At 43.8% G+C, this 14,962-nt stretch overlaps 1 non-coding gene across 1 annotated transcript; it reads right to left on the bottom strand.

The window, feature by feature from the left end:
• Positions 1-7,482: 7,482 nt before the first annotated feature.
• On the bottom strand, positions 7,483-7,586 carry LOC111818141. Its single transcript, XR_002822205.1, has one exon. It is a non-coding gene; the product is annotated as a U6 spliceosomal RNA (small nuclear RNA).
• Positions 7,587-14,962: the final 7,376 nt, after the last annotated feature.

Here is a 14,962-nt window from a genome sequence, read left to right as displayed (position 1 = left end):
GGAACCAGGGATTAAACTCAGGTCCTTGCCCTTGCCAGGCAAGCACTTATTCTAGTGAACCATCTCCCTGGCCCATATTTTTTTGTCTTTATTTTATTTTTTGCAGAACTGGGGATTGAACTCAGGCCCTTGTGCTTGTGAGGGAAGCGCTTATTCCACTGAACCATCTCCCCAGCCCTCTACATCAATTTTAAAAAATATATATTTTAGTACAGAATCTACAGAGTCTATAGGGTCTCACTACACAGATCAGACTCAACCTCTGGGCTGACCAGATAGCTCAGCAGACTAAAGCCCCTGCTTAGGCAGGCACAGAGACCGGGGTTTGAGATGGCAACTGAGACTGGGTGTGGTAGCGTGTGCCTATAATCCCAGCATTTGGGAGGCTGAAAACAGGAGAATCACTATGAGTCCTATCTGTGTAGTGAGACCCTGTACCAAATACATTTTTAAAAAATGTATTTGGTACAAGGTCTCATTACGCAGCTCAGACTTGAAATCTTCTTCCTATTTTCAGCCTGCCCAGTGCTGGGATTACAGGTGTGCGCCACCACGCCCAGTCTCTGTAGTCAGTTTGGTAAACCTGGGTGTGGGGCTAGCACAGCATGTGGTGCTGGGGATCAAACCCCCATCCTTGCATTTGTCTAAGCAGGCGCTTAGTCCACTGAGCTATCTTGCTGGCCCCTTTTTGTCTTTTTGAGATACATTCTTGCTGTGCAGTTCAGGCTGGTCTCAAACTTGTAATGATCTTCCTGCCTCAGCCTCCCAAGTACTGGGATTACGGGTGTGCGCCAATTGAGCGTGCTTTCAAAAAACTCTGTTCAGTATTGATTTGTATGGCTATCACTTTTAAGTGCCCATGTCAGTGATATTAAATACATTTCTACTCTTGGGTGACCCTGCCTGACCACCATCCATTTCCAGAAATTTTTCATCTTCCCAAACTGAAACTCCGCATCCTCTAAATTCTAAGTCCTCCTGCTCCCTCTTTGCCCCAGCAACCACCGTTCCACTTTCTGTCCTATGAATGTGACTACTCTATAGCTACTGCTGATTCATGGACTAGTATTTATTCTTTTGAGTCAGGCTTATTTCACTTGACATGATGCTTTCATGCTTCGTCCATGTCGTCGCCTGGTCAGAATGTCACTTCTCATTCGGGCTGAATGATGCTCTACGGCTTGGATGTCACACTGTTTTCCTCTTCTGTCCACAGACACTCGGGCTGCTTCCCCCTTTTGCTACAATGATTAGCGCTGTCAGGAGCAAGCGCGTCGTATCTGCTCCAGCACCCACTTTTGTTTCTTTTAGCTGTGTGTCCAAAAGAGGAATCACTGGATCACATGGTGACTCCAGGTTTAATTTTTGGATGAGCTGTCGCATTGCTTTGCGTGATTTGAAAGCTGGGCAGAAGGGCCAGGGAGATGGCTCAGTAGAATAAGTGCTTGTCTGGCAAGTGCAAGATCCTGAGTTCAATCCCTGGTACCTCAAAATAAATAAATAAATAAATAAATAAATAAATAAATAAAAGCTGGGTAGAGGGAGTTGGGCTGCACCTTGGCAATTAGCTGCCGTTTTTGTGGGCAAGGGTGTGATATGGTGTTTTGTTTTTTTTAATTTTACTTATTTGCTTATTTATTTATTTAGTGTATGTATGTGGCCAGCTCAGCCCACCGGGGGCGGGGCTGGCAGGCATGTGGTGCTGGGGGATTGAACCGCGGTCCCTGTGCTTTGCTTAGCTTAGCTTAGCTTAGCTTAGTTTAGCTTGTTCTAAGTAGGTGCTTTAGACCACTGAGCCATCTCCCCAGCCCTATGATATGGTTTTGAGACTTGGCTGTGATAATCGGAGAATCAGTGTCTATTAGCTTACAGGTTTATGATTTTTTTTTCAGGTTTACGTTATTAAGTTTATTTTGTTGATTATTATTATTTGAGCTCATTTTTAACATCTTATTTTGTGTTCCTTTATTTCATCCTTTTTTTGCTTTTTCTGTTTCCTTACCCTGTTTCCTACTCCTATCAACCTTTCTGAAGTTCTGTTTTAGTCCTTTCTGGTTTTATTTATTTGTTCACTGCTCTTGAATTTGCTTGCTTGTTTTCTTGGATTGGGAGTGATCCATGTTGTTCCTCTTACCTAGGGCATAGCTCAACGCACACTAATTTATGAAGTCTAAAGCTAATCAGAAGCTATCGCCCTCCCCCCGGGGGGGGGGCACTTTAACTCTGAGAACTCTGAAGAACCGTCAGCCCCATTCCAGGCTTGCTTTGTTTTCATACCGTGATCAACCATGGTGATCATGATTTTCTACCCTTATACTAATGTGGCCCTGTGTTTACTAATCTGTTTGTTCTTCATTTGTGTTGTTGTTGTTCTGTACTGGACCTTTGCACTGAGCTGTATCCCTAGGCCTTTTTCTTTTCTTTAAGGCAGGTTCTTGCTGAGTGACTAAGTCGCCTAGGCTGGACTCAAATTGGTGATCCTCATGCCTCAGCCTCCTAGAGCGCTGGAAGGATTGTGGAAGTGATACACCACGGCAGCGTCTCTAGGTCGTGGCCTTGTGAGTCCTGGTGGAGTCCACCTGTACCTCTTGGCATCCAGGTACCCTAGAATTAAGTCCGGTGGTCCTAGTGGGGTGAGGTGGGGACCTGGAAGATGAGAGGCCGTGGGGAGGGAGGTGCCCGGACAGCTGCCAGTGCTGAGCTCCGCAGCTGAACACCCCTCGTCTCTGAGGCTGTCTTGGATCCTGCTGCTCCTAGTAAACTACCCAGCCAAATGCCACCTGAGTCATATCTGAATCCTCGCAGTGAGGCCTCCATAGCTAGAATCTCAAGCAAGGTTCCAGGGCTTGTTTTAAGCCAACATTTGGTAGTTTATTATGCCAAAATAGGCAAAAGAACCCCTCAAGTGGTATTTCTAGGGAATTTGGATTCTTGGGTGAGATTTCATTTTATTTTATTTTTTCCAGAATTGGGGATTGAACTCAGACCCTTACGTTTGCCAGGGAAGCGCTTATTCCACTGTGCTATCTCCTTGGTCCCTTGGGTGAGATTTTTTTGGTGCATTTTGAATTTCACTGTAGCGATCTGCTTTTGCTGTGGAAATTTCTGCTTCTTGGTTGTTTCCTTTCGGAGGTGACCTGTCACGGGACATTCATGATCCTTTCTGTGCTTACTGTTGTGCCGCCTCTGCAGTCCGTCCAGTACAGGCTTATTTGTATTTGTTCTGCAGAAAAATTGTGCCACCTTCTTCTTCTCCTTTTCCTTCTGCAAGTACATATTTGAGTTTTGTTTATGCACTAAGCACATTCCAGGTATTGGGGGCCAAACGGGGAACACAGAAGAGAAAGACTCTGCCTCCAGGAGCTTACGCTTTGGTCAGGAGACAGCCTGAGGCTGAAGCCAGCAAATGGAGCAGAGCTGAGGTCTGCAGGAGGTGCGAAGTGAAGGCTGGCGGAACCCTGCATGGAGCCCCACCTGGGCAGCCACTCCAGCTGTCTTCAGAGGTGTTAGCAGTCCTGAGCTATAGCAGCAATGGACTTTTTGGCTTCGGGGTAATTGATTTTTGTCACATATCCAGCTGGATCTAGACGTCTGTTCTCTGTGTACTTTCACATTCATATCTTCATTTAATTAATATTAATCCATTAATTAATTTAATGAAATTTAAAATGTTTAACATTGTTCCAAAAAATTTCAGATGACTTGAAAGGATATAAAACACAAGGCAACCTAATTTAAGCTGAGCGTGTTGCATATCTGTAATGTCAGCACCAGGGAGCCTGCGGCAGGAGGATCACTGCAGGGTTGAGGCCAGCCTGAGCTACACGGTGAGTTCAAGGCCAGCCTGAATTACACAGCGAGACCCTGTCTCAAAAACAAAACAAGGGGCCGGGGAGATGGCTCAGGAGAAGAAGCACTGCCTGGCAAGTGCCAGGGCCTGAGTTCAGTCCCCAGGTCTGCAAATAAATAAATCAATAAATAACATTTTAAAAAATAAGATCAGCTGGGCATGATGGTCACTACTTATAGCTCAGGCCTAAGGAGGCTGGAGCTAGAGGGCCACTGGAGCTCAAAAGTTTAATACTACCATCAACCAAGAGAAGAAAGAAGGAAGGAAAGAAAGAAAAAAGAGGAAAAGGAGGAAGAGGAGAGGAAGACGAGAAAATGAAAGACAAAGTCCAAGAAGAAATGAGAGCGAGAAGGGGGAAAGTGGGAGAGAGGGCGAGGAGGGGAGGAGGTGGCAGGCACCACTCTTACTGTGCCGCCCGAGTCCCGACAGGCTCTTCGCCATCTCTCTCTTTTTTTCAGTTTTTAGATTTTTATTAGTGTACCTTTGCAGCACGCGATCATATTCGTCGCGGGGTGCTGGCACTGGTGCGCTGCACATCGCATTTCTTTTACTTCCCCGCCCTCCCTCTTCCTCCTGTTTCCCCTCCTCTTCCTTCCCACTCCCCTCGTTTGTGTTGAATCTGTTGTTTGACTCATTTACCGAACTTTACGTTTGAGCTACCACGGCTTACATTTCTAGAAGTTCTACTAGAAACTTTGTTTAATGCCGCCGTGCTTCACTTCCTCGCGAGGCAGCCTCGGTGTCGTGTGCACGGCGCAGAATTCCTGCCCCAAGCGAACCCAAACGCAGGTGCAGAGCCAGCCGTTCCTGGGGTGGGGGATCCCGGGACACCCGCACGCAGGCCGCTGCTGACTGCACGTGCCTGTCTAGCGTGTTAGTCTTTTTTACTGAATTAAACTTTCCGTGGTGCTAAGGACAGAACGCAGCCCTGTGCCACAGTCTCTGTTTATATCTATTTTTTTTAATAATGTTAATCATTCATTTTTTTAAACATTTATTTATTTGTGTGTGTGTGTGTGTGTGTGGCCAGCTCAGCCCACCAGGGGGCGGGGCTGGCTGGCATGTGGTGCTGGGGGATCGAACCGTGGTCCCTGTGCTTTGCTAAGGCTTGTTCCAAGTAGGTGCTCTAGACCACTGAGCCATCTCACCAGCCCTATATCTATTTAACAATATCTTTATAGTCATCGTACAACATCTGTGTGTTGTCATTTGAGGCAAGCGTAGGCAAGCGCGGGGACCGAACTTCGATCCCTGGAGCCGCGCGCCGCGCCAGCCCCGCGCCCAGGGCGCTCTGAGCTGGCCGCAGAGCCCGATCGGAGCGGCACATGGACGCCTGCAATCCCAGTGCTGGGGAGGCTGAAAACAGGAGGATCATTATGAGTCTGAGCTGCGTGGTGAGACCCTGTAACATAAAAAATGAAAATAATAATAAAAAATGTGGACTGGACGAGAGCTTCTGTTCTGCTTACTGTCAGCCAGGCACTGCACTCGACAAGGGGACGCTGCTAGCAGTCTCTTGCCACCTGGCCTGCAGCACAATGAGGGAGAGGCTGACCCTGGTGGAGGGGTTAGACCTCTTTCCAAACCTCTTACCTGATTTTCTCTGCCCCAGCCAGGGTAGGCTGCCTTCAGATTACTCCAGATCCTAATTCTATCTATAAAAGCCCTTTTCTTTTTCACAGTCCCTGGCAGTGAGGTGAATCCTAGGTCTTACAGTTATGCAAGGGGATTTCATGGGGTGTGGACAACAGGAGTAGGGATCAGAGGGGCCCTGGTCTGTCTACCACAGGCTTATCTTTCCATGTCACTGTGCATTCTACCGCCAGAGAATGTTAGTCTCTCCCTGTATTTTATTTATTTTTTAAAATGAATTTAGTACAGGGTGTACAGGGTCTCACTACGTAGATTGGACTCTTAATGATTGTCATAGTAATTTCAGCCTCCCAAGCACTGGGATTACAGGCACGCACCACCACACCCAGTGTCAATTGCTCTCTCAGTGTGCTCTGGGGGCGGGGCCAGCACAGCACACTGGGGATCGAATCCTGGCCACTGCCCTCTGCCTAAGCAGGTGCTTTAGTCCGCTGAGCTATCTGGCCAGCCCTCCCTGTATTCTATTATGTGCTTATACCATAATTTATTTAACTGTTTATTTATCACTGAACCTTGAATAAACATAGATACTTAAATTTATTCCTTTCTTTTTCTGTTACCAACAATGCTGCGCAGAATACCAGTTTGTACCTATGTCTTTTTTTTTAATTAATTTATTTTATTTATGTGTGTGTGTGTGTGGCCAGCTCAGCCCACCTGGGGGCAGCAGGGCTGGCTGGCATGTGGTGCTGGGGGGATTGAATCGCGGTCCCTGTGCTTTGTGCTTTGCTAAGCTTGTTCTAAGTAGGTGCTTTAGACCACTGAGCCATCTCACCAGCCCCTGTACCTATGTCTTTATGTAGTCATGTAGCTTACTTAGAATAAGCTCCAAGTCATCAAATTACAGTGTCTCCGAAGGCTTCACACTCTTTCTTCTTTCTTCTGCAGTGCTGTAGATCAAATCCAGGGCCTTGCACATGCTAAGCAAGTGCTCTACTACTAAGTTACAGCCTCAGCCAATGTAGGCCTTGATGTAAATTAGATCATTTTTGATAGCACAGAGTTGGAGCCTTTGGTTCTAGCACTGAGTACCTAGAGACCAGTGCCAAGCCATCAGGCGAAGCCAGAAAGGTTAGAGGCAGCAACTGACGGTGTTGGGACGCTCTAACGCAGACGATGCAGTAGCCCCGTGTTCTTCAGTGTGGGCTTCTGGTCACCTGCCCTGCCCCGGTGGTGGCACACACCTGTAATCCCAGCGCTTGGGAGGCTGAAAAACAGGAAAGATCACTACAAGTCCAATCCGTGTAGTGAGACCCTGTAGACCCTGTACTAAACACATTAAAAAAAAATTAGTTTTCATTTTCCAGAATTTTTTATATTTAATTTTAACCTGTTTTATGTTTAATGTGTCCTTTTCTTCTATCTTCTTACAATCACCACAATTATTTTGAGGTTTATTTATGTCCTTTCATGGGACAATAGATCACCAATTTTTTTTCTTTTTGATCACCAATTTTCATTGACATGCAGCAGCATGTATGGGTCTGCCAACATGTTTATCTATTTTTTTGCTGTGCGGCATTTGATTTTTTAATATTTAATTTATTTATTTTCCCACTATATTTGATTTTTTTTTTTTTTTTTTTTTTTTTTGCGGAACCGGGGATTGAACTCAGGCCCTTGTACTTGCCAGGGAAACGCTTATTTCACTGAGCCATCTCCCTGGCTATACTTGATTTTTTAAAATAATTTTATTGAGAAATAAATAGCAATGGGACAGTTTCAAAACCGATTAATAGGATAGTTTCAATAATTAATACACTGCACATTGTTGTCTTAGTGGTTATTCATTGTACAAGATGCAGACATGATATCCTGTCCACAAACACTATTAGAACAAATCTCTTCATTCATTGAATTAAGAGAATGCAGCTGTATAACCATCCTATTTTGAATATACAGATACAAAATGGTCATTCATTTGTATCCCCCTTGTTTTACTTAGTTTTTTCAGAGAAATTTCTCAGAAATTTTCATTTAAAAAATATGAAACCTTCACGAATTTGCGTGTCATCCTTGCGCAGGTGCCATGCTAATCTCTGTATCATTCCAATTTTAGTATATGTGCTGCCAAAGCGAGCACTTATATTTTATTTTTGATACAGGGTCTTACTACACATCTCAGACTCATAGTGATCCTCTTGTCTCAGCCTCCCTAGTGCTGGGATTACAGGCATGTGCCACTAATGCCAGTTCTGGGGCTGGCACCAAACTTGAGTCCTAAAAAAAGAACCAACAAAACACAAAAAAACCTGAGGGCCAGCAAGATAGCTCAGTGGACTAGGCACCTGCTTTGGCAAGTGCAGGGACCAGAGTTTGATCCCCAGTCTGCCATGCCGCAAGGACCCCATCCCCAGGGTGTGCACAGCCAGCAACAGAGTCCAGGTGTGTTAGCGCATGACTGTAATCTCAGCACTGGGGAGGCTGAAAACAGGAGGATCATTATGAGTCCAGCTGTGTAGTGAGATTCTGTACCAAATACATAAATGGAAAAAACCCCCAAAACCTTGGGTACTGCACTTTCCAGGCAGCACTTAGGCCACTGAGCTCTCTCCCCAGCCCTGTGGGGTATTTGGATCCATAAGAGACACAGGAAAAACTACTGCCCTAACACTGGAGGGACAGACAGGTGAATACAGGTGGTATCTAAGTATGTGACAGGGTGGTGAGCTGGCCTTGGCCCCGGGTGCATTTCCTCCAGTGGCTGGCAGACAGACTCATACCATCTCTTGTCTGTATTCTCCTTTTTTTTTTTTTTTTTTTGCGGAACCGGGGATTGAACTCAGAGCCTTGCACTTGCCAGGTAGGTGCTTACTCTACTGAGCCATCTCCCCGGCCCCAAGTCTGCATTCTCCTGGTCCAGGAGATAGCCAGCCCCAGCCCCCCAAAAAGCAGATATTCTAGAATCTAGGCCACACCCACAACATAGAGGGTGTGGAGTTATGGCTGAGTCTGGAGAGGGCTGTCAGGCTCCCTGTGAATAAATTCCATTATTGATGTGTGTTCTTGACATTCATTTCTGAGACATTTTGCTTTGAGTCAGATATGAAAGGGAGGAAATACGTCATTCTGCACTTGTTGACTCTGGCTGCAGGTCAAAATGATCATACCAAAGTGACACAAGGGCCAGCCAGATAGCTCAGCAGACTATAAAGTGCCTGCTTAGGTAGAGTGCAGCAGTCAAGGTTTGATCCCTGGCATGCCACGCCAGCTCTGCCCCCAGGGCTCACTGAGAGGGTGATTGCGTCTGGGCATGGTGGCGCGTGCCTGTAATCCCGGTGCTTGAGACGCTTAAAACAGGAGAATCACTGAGTCTGATTACGTAGACTCTGTACACCCTGTAGACTCTGTCCTAAATTCATCAAAACAAAAGCAAAGTGACACATTTGGGCATGGCATAACCAAATCCCCTGCAAATTCCACCTCAAAATCTAGTGAAGATTTTCTGTTGGCTAGCTCTAATCCAGAAGCAAACAGGGAAAGAGACTCTGGGCAAGGTAATTTTAGCCTTAGCTAAGTTAGCATGCTACAAATGCAAAAGGAGAACTTTACAGGACAGGAGAGCCTATGCAATGAAGTTTTGAAACAGGTAAAACAAATTCAAACCATCATGTTTTATTACTCATTAACATGGCAATTCAGTCACACCTGTTTTAGATTTATTTTTTATTTTATTTATTTTTTTCTTTTTGAGACAGGGTCTTGCTATACAGTTCAGGTTGGCCTTGAGCTCACCTTGTAACCCAGGCTGGTACCGAACTTGCAATGACCCTTCTTGCCTCAGCCTCCTGAGTGCTGAGATTACAGGCATGCGCCACCATGCTTGGCTGTTTAAGATGTTTAAATTTTTATTTACTTATTTATTTGAGACAGGTTCTCACACTGAAGTGCAGTCTGCCCTTGAATGCACTACGTAGCCCAGTCTGGCCTTGAATTCATGGTGATGGGCCGGCCCTTCAACCTCTTGAATGCTGGTATCACAGGCAGGTGCCACCAACCCTGTGGATCTTTAAATTTTCATTTTTATTTTTTTTTTTTTTTTTTTTTTTTTTTTTTTTTTTTCTTTTGAGACAAGGTCTCACTACGTGGTGTAGGCTGGCTTTGGAAGCTTTTATGTAGCCAAGACAGGCCTCAAACTCATGGTGATCCTCCTGCCTCAGCCACCCAAGTGCTGGGATTGCAGGCCATGTACCACCACACCCAACTGACTCACACTATTTTAAAACTGTCTTTAACTTCCGAATAAGGACAAGACCCAAAGCATGCTTCTGATGAACACATTTTGTGGTCCATCAAAAAATTAGAGGCATGCTGAAATTCTAGAGGATACCAACTCCTGCATATCACTTAAATCTTAGATGATGTTATGAACTTTTCTAGCTCTGCCATTAATGTATCATCTTTGTTGATAGAAAAATGGAAAGAGATAAATTGGTTAATAAATTAAGGAAGAATTACTCAGAACTACAGTAGTTGTTACCTTCACAATTGGTTGTGGTCATAAATGGTGTTTGTGATGTCCATCTTCCAGTACCCATTTTCTGTTTCAATTACTCATTAGTCTTGATTCCTTGCCTATTGGGATGAATCCAAACTTGTTTTTTGAAAGGTCAGGGCTATTAAGATTCATCTACTTTAAACTGTTTTCTCCATTACATTTTTATCATATTATACAATAGCCCCAGAGGAGTCTTCCTTTTCTCATTCTGGTATCACAACTTAATTTTTTTAAAGACAGGATCTTGCTGTGCAATTCAGGTTGATCTGTGCTCACTCTATAGCCCAGACTGATTCTGAACTCAGTAATCCTGCCACATCCTTCTGTGCTGGGATCACAGGCACACACCACCAAGCCCTGCTTGATTTCATTTTCAAATCAGAATCACCACAGTGCAGTGCTTTGCCTGTTGGTTCATTAGCTTGAGAAGGCTGAAGTACTCAAGGAACAGTCTCAATTTCAAGTTTTTAGGAACTGTGGCTGAGCGCCTGTGTGGCCTCCCCATCCTGGGACCTGCACTACAGCCCTAAAGTTTTATGGCTTGAACCAGAAAATAAAGTTTATACTTGGCAGTTTAAAGGTCATATGTTTTTATAATTTATATTTAGATGTCCTTCCCAGTCTCATGTGCTCACAGGTCTTGGAGGTGACTGGATCACGGAAGCCCTAAGCTAAGGTGCGGCTGGGCATGGTCAGGAGGGGTGGGGTGCCATCTTCCTCTGCTCCCTACTCGACTGCTTAGCAACCTTCTGCACAAGAACACCTGCAGCTATCTGCTGAACCTAACCAAGGTCTAGCCTCTATTTTCTCCACAAGTTTTTTTTTTTTTTTCAGAACCAGGGATTGAGCTCAGGCCCTTGCACTTATTCTGAGCCATCTCTCCGGCCCGATGAGGGTGGTCTCTTATCCAGCCATACCCTAGAAATGCTGGTATCCTCCTCAGACCTGGTGTGCTCCACACCCTTTAGGGCCACTCTTAAGGCTGTTTTTGCAATTTGATGTGGTTGTTCTACGACTATGTGACCACTATCCTTCTTCCACTAATTAGCCAAAAAACAGACCATCTTTCCTCCACTGATTTGTCCTTGCAGTCGTTAAAAATGCGTGTACACCTTTTCCTGGACTTCCTACAACACATAGGTCTGTCCTTTTGTCAGTATCACTGTTGCCTTCTGTAGCTGCACTGAGTCTCCAGGTGGTCCCCCAATTCTATTAGTGAAGGCATTGTTTGCCTTCCATACCTCAGGATTAAACCATTTGTAGCAATCTACAAAAATACTTGCAGGACTAGCTAAAAATGTCCCAATTTTATAGAGCAAACTGAGAACACTCTGGTATTCCAATCCATGAACACTGAATTTGTTTTTAAAGAGCATGGTGGCCCACACCAGTAATTCCAGCACTACGGAGACTGAGGCATGATTGAGAATTCAAGACCAACCTGGGCTACAAGGCCAGCCTGAACTGCACAGCGAGCAGTCTTGGACAAAAAAATAAAAAAATAAAGTTTAACTTTATCAGTGACTTGGCTTTCTGTATACATATACACTGTGTATCTTTCTCTTTGGGTAGTTCAAAGGGCACACTCATTTGGGCCTTTTGATTTTTCATCAGTGTTTTGTAGCCCTGTAATAGCTCATGTGGGAAAGTTCAGCTTTTTGCACCTGGTAACTCTGGGAGGTGATGATGAACCTCTCAACACAGGCCAGGATCTCCTTTCCAAAATACCCTGGCTCTCTCTTTGGCCGAGTAGGCCATTCAGGCTGGATCAAAGGACACTCACATTTTACTCGACTGAGCTCACAAGGATACTGTTCAGAATGTCTCATTGCATGAATGCTTTCAAACAGCCTACTGTTAAAGGATACACAGCACACCCATTTGGAGTTCCAGTGGGCTTTTATTGAGATAAATTAACAAAAGTCAAGATTTTTCCAACCATCTTTTCTGAACCTTATAAAACTCAGCACTCTGGTCCATGTACATACGACATAACACATTCCAACCAAAACAGAACCCCACTGGAACACTTGCCAATTGACAGAAAGCCAATTTTCTTTTTCCCTAAGTATTTTCAAAAATTTGAGTTTCCACTGTTCACTTCTCAGTGGAACTGGCCCCTTGTGGCTAGGGACACTGGAATTTTCTCCCATTTTTAGTGAACAAAAATTATATTTTTAAAAGTTTCGCTTCAAAAAAGGGAAGTGACTTTTTGTTTTTCCAGGCACCCCTCCCCAACCACCACTGGTTAAAACATAGTAGCCTGTATCTTAACCCAGCCCTACCCCTCTCAACATTGTCTACTGCAGAACTGAAATATACTTCTGCTGGAATCTGTCAGCTATGGAGGGGCAGAGTTTGGGTGCCAGGCGAGCTCCCTCTGAGACCTCATGAACTGTGACCACCTTTGGACACTTAACTCTACCCCAAAGATGAGTTTGAAGATTTTCTTCTGGAGTTGTTTGGAAAAAAAAAAAAAAAAGTATTAAACTGAACTACAAGGTCACAAATATCCATGTAAGTTCACCAAAAAGCTGTCTTCAGCTCCCATGAGGTCAATAATTTTGCTTGACAAAGCTATTGGGCAAGAAAATGATTCCACAACAATTTTAAAGTTACATAAGACAGTTGAAAAAGACCTAGCAAATTAAAACATGGCTTAATTCCCAAGAACTTATTTCATCTTTTTGTTACTCATCTAGTAGGTCAGGAGTGTGGCTAAAGGCAGTTTCTGATGAGGTCATGAGCTTCCACAGTGTTTCTAAATCCTTAGTGCAGACACCCTCCCTTTTGGGGGCACAGTACCCTCCCACCCCTTATTAAAAAAAAAATTTAAATCAAGTGATCAGAATGAGATGTTTTGATTTCAACAATCTACACTCAAGGCTTTGTGCTGCGTTTTGTTCTATGATGGTATCAAACACAAAGCAAGTGACAAAGGAAAGATGCTCCCATCTCATTCTGAAAACAAGTACTGATAACCACCTACCCACCCCAACCTTTTTGGGCCAACCCAATGTTATAGATGATGGGACCAACTTGAAAATAATTCAGAAATATATTTAAGTTTTTTTTTTTTTGCCTCTTCCTTCTTCCCAAGAACAACCTTTTAAGATAATCTTATTCCACTCTCAAAGGCAACAGATTCTTATACCTTTAGAACATGAGTTGGACATTAATATAGGGACTGGTTCTCATCTACATGAACCACGGGAAAAAGACATATAACCATTACTTAGAAACAAAGCCAATATTAAGAATCTGAAGACAATTTCCAATCATAACAATTCTCATTTAAGGTGTTGGGTGGGGGGGAGGAAAAAGACCAGGTCTATCCTAGTCTTTAGAGCATCTTTCCATTTAACAATTCCTATTTGAGTCAAGCACCAAGACCAGACAGCTGCCTCATTAAAAGACAGTGTCCAATCCTGGTGTCCCAGATAGTTTTAAGTGCCACTCCTCATCAGAGGCTATTCTTCAGTAATACTTTCAATTTTAAGTCTGTGCTTTAAGAGGGACTCACAGGGACGTGGCACCAGACAGTGCAGCCTAAGGTTGACAAAGAGACTACACTTTTCAGCGAGATATAAAATTACATTTACACTGCTCGTTTTACATGAAAGATCCCTCTTATCTCGCCGGAGATGGGGGAGAAAGAGCTGCATCAGTATAAGGGCAAGATGTGTGTTGGTCAAAAGACGCTATCTTTTAAGTTCCCACCCCCATCCTTCCCTGGGGGGGGAAAAAAAAAAGATACTTAATGTCCTTAATTAGGATTTGTATTTAGTAACCAACACTGGATACATAACTTGGGATTCTAAAGAAATAAACTTCTCTTTTTTTGGGTTTGTACCGTGCAGCTCTTGCTACAGTGAAGGAGACAGGGCTATGTCTGATCAGGAGGCATCTGTAGGATTTTGATCCTCAAGGAGTTTTGGGTGACTTGCAAATAGTTTTGCTTAGAACTAGGCAGTCAAAAAGCAATTTCAAATAATTGAGTTCTTTATCCAGATGAGTTAAGCATGAAAGCAAATGCAGGATTTATCTTGTAATATTTTAGGGTTTTGAGAAAGAACAGAATATGGAATTTTTTTTTTTTCAATTTTGTATTTTGCTTTTTTTTTTCCTAGATGACTCCTGATTGACCTAGTATACTGGGTTAAAAGGGAATTAAAAACATTAAAAAAAAGTTCACTGGTTTTGATTCATCTCACTCCTTTTGCCTGGAGATCAGGCCAAACATCAAGCATGGTGGGAGGGGCACAATTTAAAGCAACACCCTTGACTGTAAAGCATTTGCCAGCAATTTACAATGCAAAATGACAGGTAAAGATTCTTGTCAACAATGCAAGAGGATGGCAAGCAGCTTTCTGCAGCATGAAAGTTAACAGCTCTCAGGGATTGCCCATTCCTGCAAGTTTACGTATCAAGGCAGGCACCGGGCAACACGTTTACAACGCTACAGGAGATGATCCACAGAAATTAAGTTCCAGAACTGCTAACACTGCCAAGGCTGGTACTGGTTAAGTATTCTGAAATGCAAATCCATGCTTTGTACATACTCTGCTCAAAGATGCTGCCACTTGATTGAATTCTCATCCTGCAAAGTAGAATAATCTTTGTTCCCTTCTGCAGTTTGAAAAAGTTCCTCAAACATTCAGAAAAGGAGATGCAAAATCAGAGAGCTTCTCAAAAAAAATTCATCTGTAAGATTTTTGAAGCTTTCTTGCTCTCTAGTAGGACTGCTTCAAATGTTCTAGATGAGACTCGTTGGCAGCAAATGGTGCATCCCAGACTTCTAGGTCCCTTTTCTAACACAGGACCCCACAGAGGTATGCTTTCTATAGTAAAAGGCCAAAGAACTTTTGAGAATTTAGTGTTGCGGAAAACTGAGCCCCTCTCATCTTGAGCTGCTCCCATAATCACTCTAATCCCTTAATCCCAGCAACCTTCATCCAAAA

The sequence above is a fragment of the Octodon degus genome, unplaced genomic scaffold (assembly GCF_000260255.1).
Source record: "Octodon degus isolate 3935 unplaced genomic scaffold, OctDeg1.0 scaffold00080, whole genome shotgun sequence".
Lineage (NCBI taxonomy): Eukaryota > Metazoa > Chordata > Mammalia > Rodentia > Octodontidae > Octodon > Octodon degus.
The sequence above is the reverse complement of the archived record's forward strand: the minus strand, read 5'-3'. Positions and strand labels throughout refer to the sequence as shown.